The 11,964-nt window shown below is 35.0% G+C and overlaps 1 pseudogene; it reads left to right on the top strand.

Annotated features, from left to right (window-relative positions):
* The first annotated feature begins 1,883 nt into the window (after positions 1–1,883).
* LOC140523037 (small ribosomal subunit protein uS10-like) lies at positions 1,884–5,836 on the top strand (annotated as a pseudogene).
* The last annotated feature ends 6,128 nt before the right edge of the window (positions 5,837–11,964 follow it).

Raw genomic sequence — 11,964 nt, 5'->3', positions numbered from 1 at the left:
AAAATTCATTGTTCAATTATGTCCAATTTTTTGTGACACAGTTTTGGGCTTTCTTGGCAAAGATGGTGAAATGCTTTGCCAATTTCTTCTCCAGGTCATTTTACATATAAGGAAATTCAGGCAAATAGAGTTACGTGACCCATTAACAGATAGTTAGTATTTGACACCAGATTTGAATTCAGGTCTTCATGACTCTAGGGCCCAATTCTCTATCCACTGTAACACCTAGCTGCCCCATCCCACCTCCAGCAAATATAAGAATATCGACATAAAATTAATAAATGTTGTCTCTTGCTAATGCTACCATCTTACACTTAAGAACAGTGTTCCCGAGATTTATTTTTCTAGAGGATATCTTTTTATTACAAGTCAATTACCAAGTATTATTAAGTACCTACTAGGGACCAGGCACTATGCAGAATAGCAAATTCAATCAGGCTGGACCCTTGCTTGGTGAAGTATATTGAAGATTACACCTCAGAAAATAGCTTCTCCTGATTCTCTCCAAGGAAGGAGGACAATGGGAACAGTAAACAAACAGATAAACAAAAAGTTGATATTCTTAGCTCATGGCTTGCTTCAGTTGATATTTTGTCGACACGGCCAAGCTTTCATTGTAGAAACTGCCTGGTATAAACACATAGACACTTAAAAAAATATTTATTGAGTATACATTTCACTGTATTTGTGCATATAAAAGACAATAGGCTCTACTTTTAAACTGTTGCAATGCAACTTATTGAAGATTTGAAGGCAATTGAGTTGCCCAATAGAAAAAAATATTGGGAAGAGATATTAGGAAGACCTGGTCTCAGACACTTGTTGATTAAGTGACCCTGGATAAATTACTTTGCCTCTCTCTGCCTCAATATCCTTATTTGTAAAATAGGATGATAACAGCAATTCTCTTCCAGGGTTGTTGTAAAGATCAAATGAGATAATTTTGTTAAGTGGTCAACCAACCTTAAAATACTATACAATTGTTAGCTCTTATTACTCACAATTGAACTTTTTAAACTTGTTCATGAATACATATAGGAAACAAAGGGGAAAGAGTAGTTTCAAGTGTTTGTAAGTGCAGGAAATATAGGAAAGTTGAAAAATCATGGGTTAAGTTAGAGTAGAAACAGAATAAAAGAACTTTGTTCTAGAAAATAGGGAAAGAATATTTACTGCATGATGAGAATAGTGTGTAGCTGGCTTATTTACTGATGATTTTAATACTACTAACAAAAAAAGCAAACATATTTACTTTACAGTAGGAAAAATTAGGCATTATAAAATCTAGTTCTTTACATTAAGAGCTGTAAGACACCTATATCAAATGAGTGCATATTTCCTGTCTCTAGATATCTTTAAGAATAACATCAGTGAGGACACAATTTCTTAAAGGAGTGGGAAGATGACTTTTGGAATTATTATTCTATAATCATTTTCATCATTGTTCAAGAGACAATTAATGTTGGAAAGGACCAGTTCAACCAGTTCACTTTATAAATGATAAAACTCTACAATAATAATGATTAAGTAACTTCCCCAAGTCCACATAATAAGGTTAGGTAGTGCCATGGAAATAAGGAATATGAACTTGAACAAACTTTAATAAATTGTAAAGAATTGAAGGGCCGGGGTTGCTATGATCCATTGGGGTTACAAAGAGTCAAACATGTCTGGATGACTGAAAAATAGCAATGAAAACCTGAGATGAAGACTAAATGGCATTATATTCAAGACAAATTAATAGCATCAGATTCATGATCCTTAGCACTCATCATATATTTTGAGATTCTGACTAAATATTCCTGACCATCAAGTATGAGTTTAATCTTCATTATCATGGGAAGTACAAAAAGAATAGATAAACACATGGATGCTGCACAAATATGCACAAATGCAGAAGTGAGTGTCTACATGAGAGCCAGAAACCTAGGGAAGCTCTAGAAGGCTTCCCTTCAAAGTTGTGTTTGTGACTATTTCAATCCTTTCCTCAAATGAAGGAGTTGGGAGAAGAGGGAGGAAATAATTCATTGGTTCGTCTGCTCTAACTTAGGTTATCATGTCTTAAATTAAGTTCTATGTAGTTTCCCAAATTTCTGCCATCTGGGTCAATGTGCATTTCCATATTTGCCTTATAATTGTCTGAAACGATGTCATATTCAATTCAGTTTTTGCTGAAGGAGAAATGTGAAACTACTATTTAAGGTTTTTTCTCTATCCCTTATTTAAGCGCTATTGTGTGAGCCACATTACTATGTTGAAAAGCCAGTTTGTGAAACATCATTTCTTTATTTAACCCACTAAATGAATAGTTTTGTAACTCCTGTTGGCAAGCCAGGGATTCCAATAATGAACAATAGGCAGTCCCAAGCCTCAAACATAGTTAAATCATGCATTAAGCTTCTCCTTTGCAGGAACTTCTGTTAGTTGGTTATTCAATCTATGACTCTTATGCTTTAAATGGGATATTGAATTTGAGTTAGTTCCTCCCCACTGAGGAAACATAGTTCCTATTTTCAGCTCTTTAGAAAGCCCAGAAGCTTTATCATTGGCACTGAGCATGCAACATCTTAAATCATGGCATGAAATTGAGCCCCTTACTATAACGGCGTGCCATGCATCAGTTTGGCTGGCACCATTTCTGCCTTTGGCATCACTTTTCAGTGGTCAGTGTGCCAATAAGGCTTCACCTCAGGTAACTCTTCAAAAGAAAATCCTAATCAATTTAATATGATGGGCAACATCTCAAGGGGGGAGAAAAAAAAACAATTCTGAAAGCCTGTTTTAACATGTAGTGGAAAAAAAAAGCCACGGGGTGTTTCCATCAGAACTCTTGGAAGTCATACAATGGATAGAGGGAAAAGAATCCTTGATGGGGGAGGGAAGGGAGTAGAGAGTGGGAAGTTTGCTTGAATAGTTCTTGGCCGAGGTCTGCTTCTAACTAAATGTTCATGGAAAGGGTTTAGAATTTCATACCTCTGTGGACAATTAGCTACACTTATTGTAAGTAACTTCAGAAGAAAAACCTTAGAAAAAGTCCATCCTTTTTTTATTCCTTACCTGATCTCAATGACCATGTAAGCAGACTGATGAAGGGATGTGTGTGTGTGTGTGTGTGTGTGTGTGTGTGTTGCCGGGGGAGGGGGGGTGTCGATTGTTAGCTAAAGAATAGTGTCTATTCATTTTGATTTCACTTCTCTCATTAGGCAAAATACAGAGTCCATAGCAAGGTGCCAAATGAGGAAAAGAAGGAGAAAAAGAAAGAAAATATTTAGCTTTATCATCTATATTCAATAACAATCTTAAAGTGTTTTTTTTTCAAAGAGGCAAACAAAAACACAAGAAAAGAAAAGAAAAACTGGAAAAAAGAAAGTTGCACCTCTAATCATTTCAGTCTTGTCTCTACTAATTCGTTCCCATCTGTATGTATACTGTTAGAAAAGAAGTGACAAATTATTCTTCTCATCACACAAAACATAGAACAAGTAGGCATCTTCTGATAAATGACATACTTGTAAAACTCAACAGAGAAGAATAATGGTTTTCTGATGCTGAGGTCAAAACAGAGACAGTTAGTCAACTGACAGCCACAGATGGGTGAATAGTTTATCTACTGTATCGGAGTCCCTTGCCTCTGGCCTAACCAAAGCTCTCCATTCTTTGATGAGAGATTCTCCAAATTATTTTATCTAGGCCATGTGGCCAGTTTCAAGGGTATGATTTATTCTTTCATTTTCATTGGACGGAAAAAAGTTAGGTGAGACACAAGCTGGGTGAATAAGCCTTATTTGTTATTTCAGATTTGGTGTATATTGGGAACCATGCTTTGGAAATAAAAGAATTGTCTCCTTAAGACTACGTTCTCATCTTCTTATACGTCTAAGAAATAACACATAAACTTGAAAATGGAGAATGTAGTAGACATCTGTCTACTTTCTTAGCCTTCTCCAGGAAGTTTATAGATGTATTCTTTCTGCCTATTTTTATTGGGACTCTTTTCTCTTAAACTGCATTGAACTCTGCTTTTCTTTGACTTACTCAGTCCAGTACTCGGTCCAGAACAATATTCTACAAATCTAAAATTGACTTTTTCAAGTTTGCTTTTCAATCTATACTATTGGCTGAGTGTTGTGATTGAGCCATCCTTACTTTTCTAGATCCATAAAAAAAGCAGTAAGTCAGTTCATATGCATAAATGGGGAACATTGTCAATTTTGTTCCTTTATTTAAAAAAAAATCATTTAGCTTATAGGAAAAGAAATTAGAAGTCATGGATTGTAAAATAATGTTAAACCCTTTCACAGGTGATTAGTTGGCATAGTGGATAGAGAGCTGGGCCTGCAATCAGGAAGACTCAATTTCCTGACTTCAAATCTGATCTCTTAAGTTAGCTGTGTGGCCCTAGGCAAATCACTTAACCCTGTTAGCCTCAGTTTTCTCATCTGTAAAATGAGCCAGAGAAGGAAATGGCAAAATCTCCAGTATCTTTGCCACAAAAACAATTGGGTCACAAAGAGTAAGACACAGATGAAATGACTGAACTACAACATACCCCCTCAGACTTCCTATCTAATATATTAGACCATATTGCGCCCCACCCCCAGCATACTACTAAGTCAAAATCAAAATATCTCATGGGGCACACTCCTAAAACTATAGCTCCTGCCCCTTCCCTCATCGCTGTTGCATTTGTCTTTAATAGTCAGTCAACTTATACAATTAATTCAAAGTAAAAGGATTTACTGAAATCACATAGACTGGAAGCTACATCTTTCCTCTCATAAACCTGGGATATAGGTTTATGCATAAAAATATGGTTTAAGTTGAAAAAATAGACAAAAACCTACAATATGCTAGAAGAGAGTCATTGATAGAAGGAGTCTGCACTACAGAATCTTGGCATCATTTCACATTGTTTTCACATGACTCCCCTTGTGTACAGCAATTCTGTAGTGCTTGACACTCTGCTGTGACCTAGACCTGCTCTTCTCCATTGACCATTTTGACTCTGTGACTGGACTGCTCTCTACTAAGAATGGTATCTCCTGTTGGAAAGATTGTTTTGCTACAAATTGCCTATTGGGGGAGAGAGGGGAAAGGGGAAAATTTTCTTACCCCTGAAGCATTCTGAAAAAGGCTTAAGGAGATGGTAAGGTATTTATTTTCAAAAACTGAGTTCTTGCTACATTGGTAAATCTTTTTTCAACCATCAAAGATAACTTCCTTTACAACGTGTTTGTGCTTTTTAAAGTTTAAAGATGAGTCAATGTTTCTCTGCCATATAACTTCTTCAAGTTGATCAAAAAGTCTCTTCTTACCATCTATAAGAGTAAAGTTATGTACCTACCTATTTAAGTTTTCTTTACTGGATGAAGGTATCTTTCCTACACCAGCATGGAGTAGGCAGTCCCTGACACCACTGTTCTCTTTCACTGAGGAATAAGTCAGTCAGGAAGCTGCTATATTCAAAGACACCAGCAACAGTTTTGTGGAGTCCAAAGTGGTCATTTTCTGACTGTGAATCATTGTCTTCAGTCTCAATGTGAAATCACTCGAGAAGGTATGTGCTGACTTAATTAGAGAACCCAAAGAAGAGAACTTGAAACTGAAGGGACCTGTTTGAATGCCCATGAAGACACTTTGAATCATAGCTAGAAAAACTCACTGTGGTGAAGATTCAAAGACTTGGGACAGGTTTCAGATGAGTATCAACAAACACCTTCTTGATTCACACATTCCTTCTGAAATTGTTAAACAGATCACTTCTATCAGCATTGAAGTGGATGTACAAGCTGAAGTCACCATTGCAGATGGCCTAAACATTCATCTCTTTAAATAGATTGCAACTTAAAACAAACAAATAAATAAATAAGCAAGCAAGCAAATAAATAGATTTCCTTTACCATGGTCCATCTATGCATGGGACCAGGTGAACAATGTAGGGGCCAATAAGTCACACCAGTTACCAGGTGACACAGTGGATAGAGCATTGGGCCTGACTGGAGTCAGGAAGACCTGAGTTTAAATATGACCTCAGAGTCTTACTATCTGTGTGACCTGGGCAAATCACTTAAATCCTGTTAGCCCTTTTCTTAAAACTTAAACCCTTTTCTGTAAAATAAGCAAAAGAAGGAAATAACAAACCACTCCAACATCTTTACCAAGAAAACCCTAAATGGGTCCATGAAGAGTCCGACACAACTGAAATGACTGAACCAAGGTCACATGAAGATTCAAATTCATTAGAATTTATAAATGAATCACTCAGTATATTGGTTAGCTTCCTATTTTAAGGCTTTTATAGTCATGCGTGAATCAACCAAAATCTAAGTGGAGCAAGATTTTAATACTTCTTTGTCTCTGTTACCTGACTTTTACTTCCTGAAATTTCAGCAGGGGGTTGGATGGGGTAGGGAAGGGAGTAGTGGTGGCAACAATTGATCATGAACTCCTACGCTAGAGTAGAAACAATGCTCCTTCATGCTTCTGGATTATATTTCTCATATGATTTGCACAGACAACTTTTTATTTAATAGTCCATCTGTTCTTACTGCTTATTCCCTCCTGGAAGTCAGACTTAGTGAAGGATGACTCTCCAAAGGTTCATAAGTTTGATTTGCATAAGCATTCAAAGTTGGGATCTTCATCAGCATCTCTTTGGTCTGGAAATCATGTTAGAAATGTCATGCGACTGGGTTTTCAGAGGAAATTTCCAGGACTTTCTTTATTTCAATCCAACTAGAAATGAAGTCAAAAGTAATCTCTCTTATCTCTTGTTTTTCATGATATGCATTTTTATCCATTTGATTTTGTGGAAGCTAAAATTATATCATCTTATATTAAAAATCAGTTTGACTTATTTATGTAGTTGAGTTGACCAAATTCTTCATGTTGATTTTAGGTAAAGTTTCAGATTTATTTTAATTTTCTTTAGGTGAAATTGTCACAGAAAAGAGCTACTGAAGAAAATAATGGCAATACTGTTACTATTGGGCATGCAGAAATCAAGCCCGAAACAATTGGCTGATATCCATAGTTGAGAAGAACAATTTAAATTGTTTGAATTATTTGTCTTCAGCCTTACTTAGAACTGTCCAGATATATAATTGAAAATACAGCTTTCCTTATGCAAAATCCAAACATATTTGTAGAAGCTATTGAATAAACATAATTGCATTTAGTGTTGGTTACTAATGGTTTATACTCATGACAGAGTTTCATTCCAAAATAAACAATTAACTTTCTAAATAAGCATACATATAAACAGAAAGCTAATTCATTAATTACCAAGCATTTAACTAATGGGTCATAGTATATATTCTGTTGAAGACCTACTTATTGCCCAATTAAACAAATAAATCCTTGAAATTACAATGAATGTGATCTAGTTGGTTTTAAACATGGGAAGTTTGACATTCCATGGGCATCATTACCAATGGCTGGTGTGAGCTCCAATACGTCATTCAAGTACTCCTTTTTCTTAATTTTCCTTTCTATTAACTGAGACTAAAAAGAGAACCTAGTCTGACTGTCTGTCTTGAGGAACTCTGAACAGAACTGATTGTTCAGGTCAGAATTTATTGTTTTTGGCCAAAGGCCATTGAAAAGAGCAGATACTGTATGATCTTCAGGGAAAATTAGAGGGAGTAAGTTTCTTAACATGAAAACATTTAACATTTCAAAGATAATTTAACAAAGGGAATGACTGTGTCAATTTAATTTTAATTTCTAAAATAACTTTGCCTCTGATTTCTGAAGCAACGAGCAAAACTTTTTAGGAATTGTAGTAATATAAAAGAGTCACAGACATTTGCAATGCCATTTTTTACTTTTTAAATGAAATAAATATCTGGTCCTCACATATTTTTTTTTTTACAAGTGAGGAACAAAATTTAAAATTACAGAACTGGCCTCCAGGCTTCCCTGGCCAGGAACCTGTCTTTTTTTCCCCAAGCCAAGATGTTCCCACAGTCAAATGATTCCTTATCCAACCTATCTGCAGCATCAGGATGGAGAGAGGAAGGGGTGGGATTATAATTTCCCAGCCCTTGATTCACCTGTTCTTCATTTTCTTTAATTTTTAAAAATAAGTTTTTATTGATATCTTTTGCTTTTATTTCACCTACACTTCCCAGGGTATACTTCTTCTCTCCTGCTCCCAGCAGGGCAGACATTTCTTACAAGAATGAAAAAGGAGCAAATGAAGTTCAGCAAAGCTAACATAATCCCACAGTCTAATATTATCTCCTGTTTTCTCCACCTTTACTTCCCCATACCTTCAAGAAGGAAAGGAAAGTTTCTTTTCATTCAGACTGAGACCTGTTCAATATCTCTGCTTAAAAAGTTCAGGGTCTCCCACTTTGTCCAAGTCCATCTCTAATTGTCCTACTCTATCCATTGGACCCAGATGGCTCTGGAAGAGAAGGTCTCTAGGTTGGTGAATGTGCACAGCCCTCGTTCACTTAAATCCAATTCACTTGCACATCATGGCATCAGCTGCCTGATGTCATGGTCCTCTTCAAGAAAGGATAGATGATGACAGTAAAAACATCAAGTGATCTGAGTATTCCCAAGGAAGAAATTCCTCTTATAGCCAGAGATGAAAAGAAGTAGGTAACTTAACTTGGGATAGCCCTGACAGCATTCTCATTTGATTGCAGATACAAAGAATTATAAGATTAACTTTGTCTACTGAATTACAGAAATGCACTCAATTACATGTTTATACAGCAAATTAAAGAATAATATTACCAAACTTCTCAGATAAGATGCTAATTGCAGCTTCCTAAAATAGATTTGTTTTAATATTCTTTAACATCCATTGCAGAGCAGCAGGTATGGGTCCAATATTGTAGATTAGAAGATTTAAATGATTTCTGAAGATTCTTACCTATGCCTTTATGTAGAATAATAATAATACCTACCATTTATATTTTGGAATAACAGGCAACTTAGGCCTTGAAGTACAAAATGAAACAGGACAGACACTAATAGAGTTTTGTCAATGTAACTCCTTGGTCATAGCAAGAAATCCGAAAATTAACTTCACAGATGGACATCATCAGATGGTCAATATGAAAATCAAATTGCTCATATATTTTGCTGCCAAAGATGGAGAAGTCCTATACAGTCAGTTAAAACAAAACTTGGAGTTGAATACGAATCATATCATGAGCTTCATATTGCAAATTTCAGATTTTAATTGGAGATAGGAAAAGAAATCGTCAAACCATATAGATATGACCAAAATGACATCACCTTTAAATATAAAATGGAGGTGATTAATAGATTTGCAGGATTAGATCTGGTCAATATAAGGCCTAAGGAACTATGGGCAGAAGTTCGTAACGTTGTATAGGAGACAGGGGAAAAACATTCCAAAGAAAAAGAGGAGCAAAAAAGAAAAAGTACTGTCTGATAAAGTTATATGAACAGTTGAAGAAAGAAGGAAGACAAAAGGGAAAGGAGAAACAGAAAGATAAACCCAACTGAATGTATCATTCCAGAGAATAACAAGGAGAGATAAGAAAGTTTTATTAACTGAGCAATGCAAAGAAATAGAAGAAAATAATACATTGTTGTTACTAATTAAATATTATAGTGAGAAAGCCCTGTGGAGTTCAGTTTCCCACTTCTTACTCTCATTGGGAGAATGAATTCCCAGAGAGAAATTGTAAATATTTGAGTGCTAGAGTAACCCTGAAGTGTTAGAGATTCTAATGTTATTGTTCACAGGCTCCTATGCGTGATGTCCTTTCAAAGATGACTCAACCATGTCAATTGTAAGTCTTTATAAGAAAAGGTTTACTGAGAAGAGATAGCAAAAACAGTGGGGACCAGGACATTAGTGACTGGGACTTTAGTTAAGCTCCTCATTGCCATACCAGTAACTAAGGCTACTGTGGACCCTATGTAACACGTCATCGGTTTGAGTTAACTCAGCACTAGGAGGATAGACATAAAACTCAGATGTGGATGTTTTTGCAAAGATACCTAGAAAAACATGATCATATGGCTAAAATTATGTTAGGAAATTGATATCATCATTTTTAAACTAATAGATGATAAATTGCTATGGTACAACTTTAAATTCCAAAATCCTTGAAGACTAAGCAAAAAAAAAAAAAATGCTGTACAGGAACCACAGTAACAACTTACACTGAGACTGTTCTTCACAACTACCCAGATATAATACTGATCTATAAATACTGAAGAGCAAGTTGAAGTACGTATTTCCTTATGAAATTCTCAGAATCTCCAAACTTCATTGAATAAAATGATTTCAAAATACAGAGACCAAGTAGAAAAAAAAACCATATGGGTACTGGATTGTATACATATCCTACTGTTTTCTGCTGAACTTATCCTAAAGATGCTTTTAGTGAGTCTGATACTCTTGGTCAATGATAAAAAAAGTCATTCCAGCAACCACGAAAATAGCCTACAGAGTAGTAAGCACAAATAAAAAATAGTATGATAGCAATTTGTTCAGAGATCATGTCTGATTTCTTCCTTCCTCAAAAAAAATGAGAAGATGGAGATGATAATGAAACTTATACTAATAGCTGAACCAGTGGACAAAAGCAATATTTAAAATTATCTCAGTATCTTCCAGAAAAGATATATAAAATATAAACTGTTAGAGGGGAAAAGCTGTGATTTGACTTGTTGAGAGTTTTGAGTATCCTGAAATCTAAATTCTGTTCAAAGAATAGAATTTTAAATCATCAATTCTTAAATATTACTGATCTTCACATAGACTTTGGATACTGTATAATGGGTCACATTGTGAATGAATGAATAAATGACTTAATGAATGCAAAACATTTATTAAGCACTTAAATTTGTGCCACATACTCTGTTGGATGCTTCAAATAAAAATCTAAAGGGGTACCTGGACTCAAGTAGCTTGCATTATAGTTGGAGAAATAATACACTTGGTTAGTTGGCATCCAGAGAAAGCACTTAAACTAAGAGAAATGAAAAGATAGTGATGGATATGACACAGCAATGTTCTCATACATCCTTTATAGAGGCAATGGTGGTAGTGTGGATTTGATTTCAGTTCTCAGATTAAGAGGTAGACTTAGAGGGTGCAAAGATGGACACACACAGTAGCAGTTTCAAAAATAGATAAAGTAAAGATGATAATACATGGCCCCAAAGAGATCTGAGACTAGTAGCTTAGCTCCTCCTAGACATGACATTTTTTGAAACTATTCTAATAAAATTCACAAAATATTAGTAAAATACAAGACCTTGTACCCTAACATAGCTGTAGGGAAATTGACATTACATTACTATAAAGGAGAAAGATGACTGACAGTTAATCTCAGGACACTTATTAACAAGTTCAACTGCAGAAATTTATTTTGCAAAAAGCATAATCACTTCACAAAATAATAGTAAAGACTGACAAGAGGTTCTTGAGATTAAGAATACAAATCCAAATAATAGACTAAGTATACCAAAATGGAAGAATTTTTTAAAAGATGTTATCTGCAATGAGCGTCATGAGGGAAGACATTTTCCCCCAGTAATTGACAGCATGTAGATATCTCAGGATCTACACCCAATCATATATTTTCCAATCATTGTTTTAGTAAAGACCATATAAAGAAAGGTGGAGCTATCAAGGAATACTTTTAAGAAGAATCATCAAGTATTCCTATTTCACAGAGACTTGAGAAAGCTATTGAAGATTTGTAGAAAAACTCTGGAAAATTACAGTGATATCTGGTAGGTATGTACCATAGAAGACATGAACATCATATCACCTAGTTAAAAGCAATAAATATAAAATATATGGCATGGGATTTAGGAAATAAAAAGCATGCCAAAAATTCTTGATGCCCATAATTAACAAGTAAAAGTCAAAAGTTTAAGATTATACAAAGAATCAAAGGAAAACAAAGAACAAAGTATATAACCAATTCAATAAAATGTATTACAAAAAGATTTAAGAAA

Source organism: Notamacropus eugenii, chromosome 2 (assembly GCF_028372415.1).
Source record: "Notamacropus eugenii isolate mMacEug1 chromosome 2, mMacEug1.pri_v2, whole genome shotgun sequence".
Taxonomy (NCBI): domain Eukaryota; kingdom Metazoa; phylum Chordata; class Mammalia; order Diprotodontia; family Macropodidae; genus Notamacropus; species Notamacropus eugenii.
Note: the sequence above shows the minus strand (reverse complement) of the source record. Positions and strands in the feature narration are given on the sequence as shown.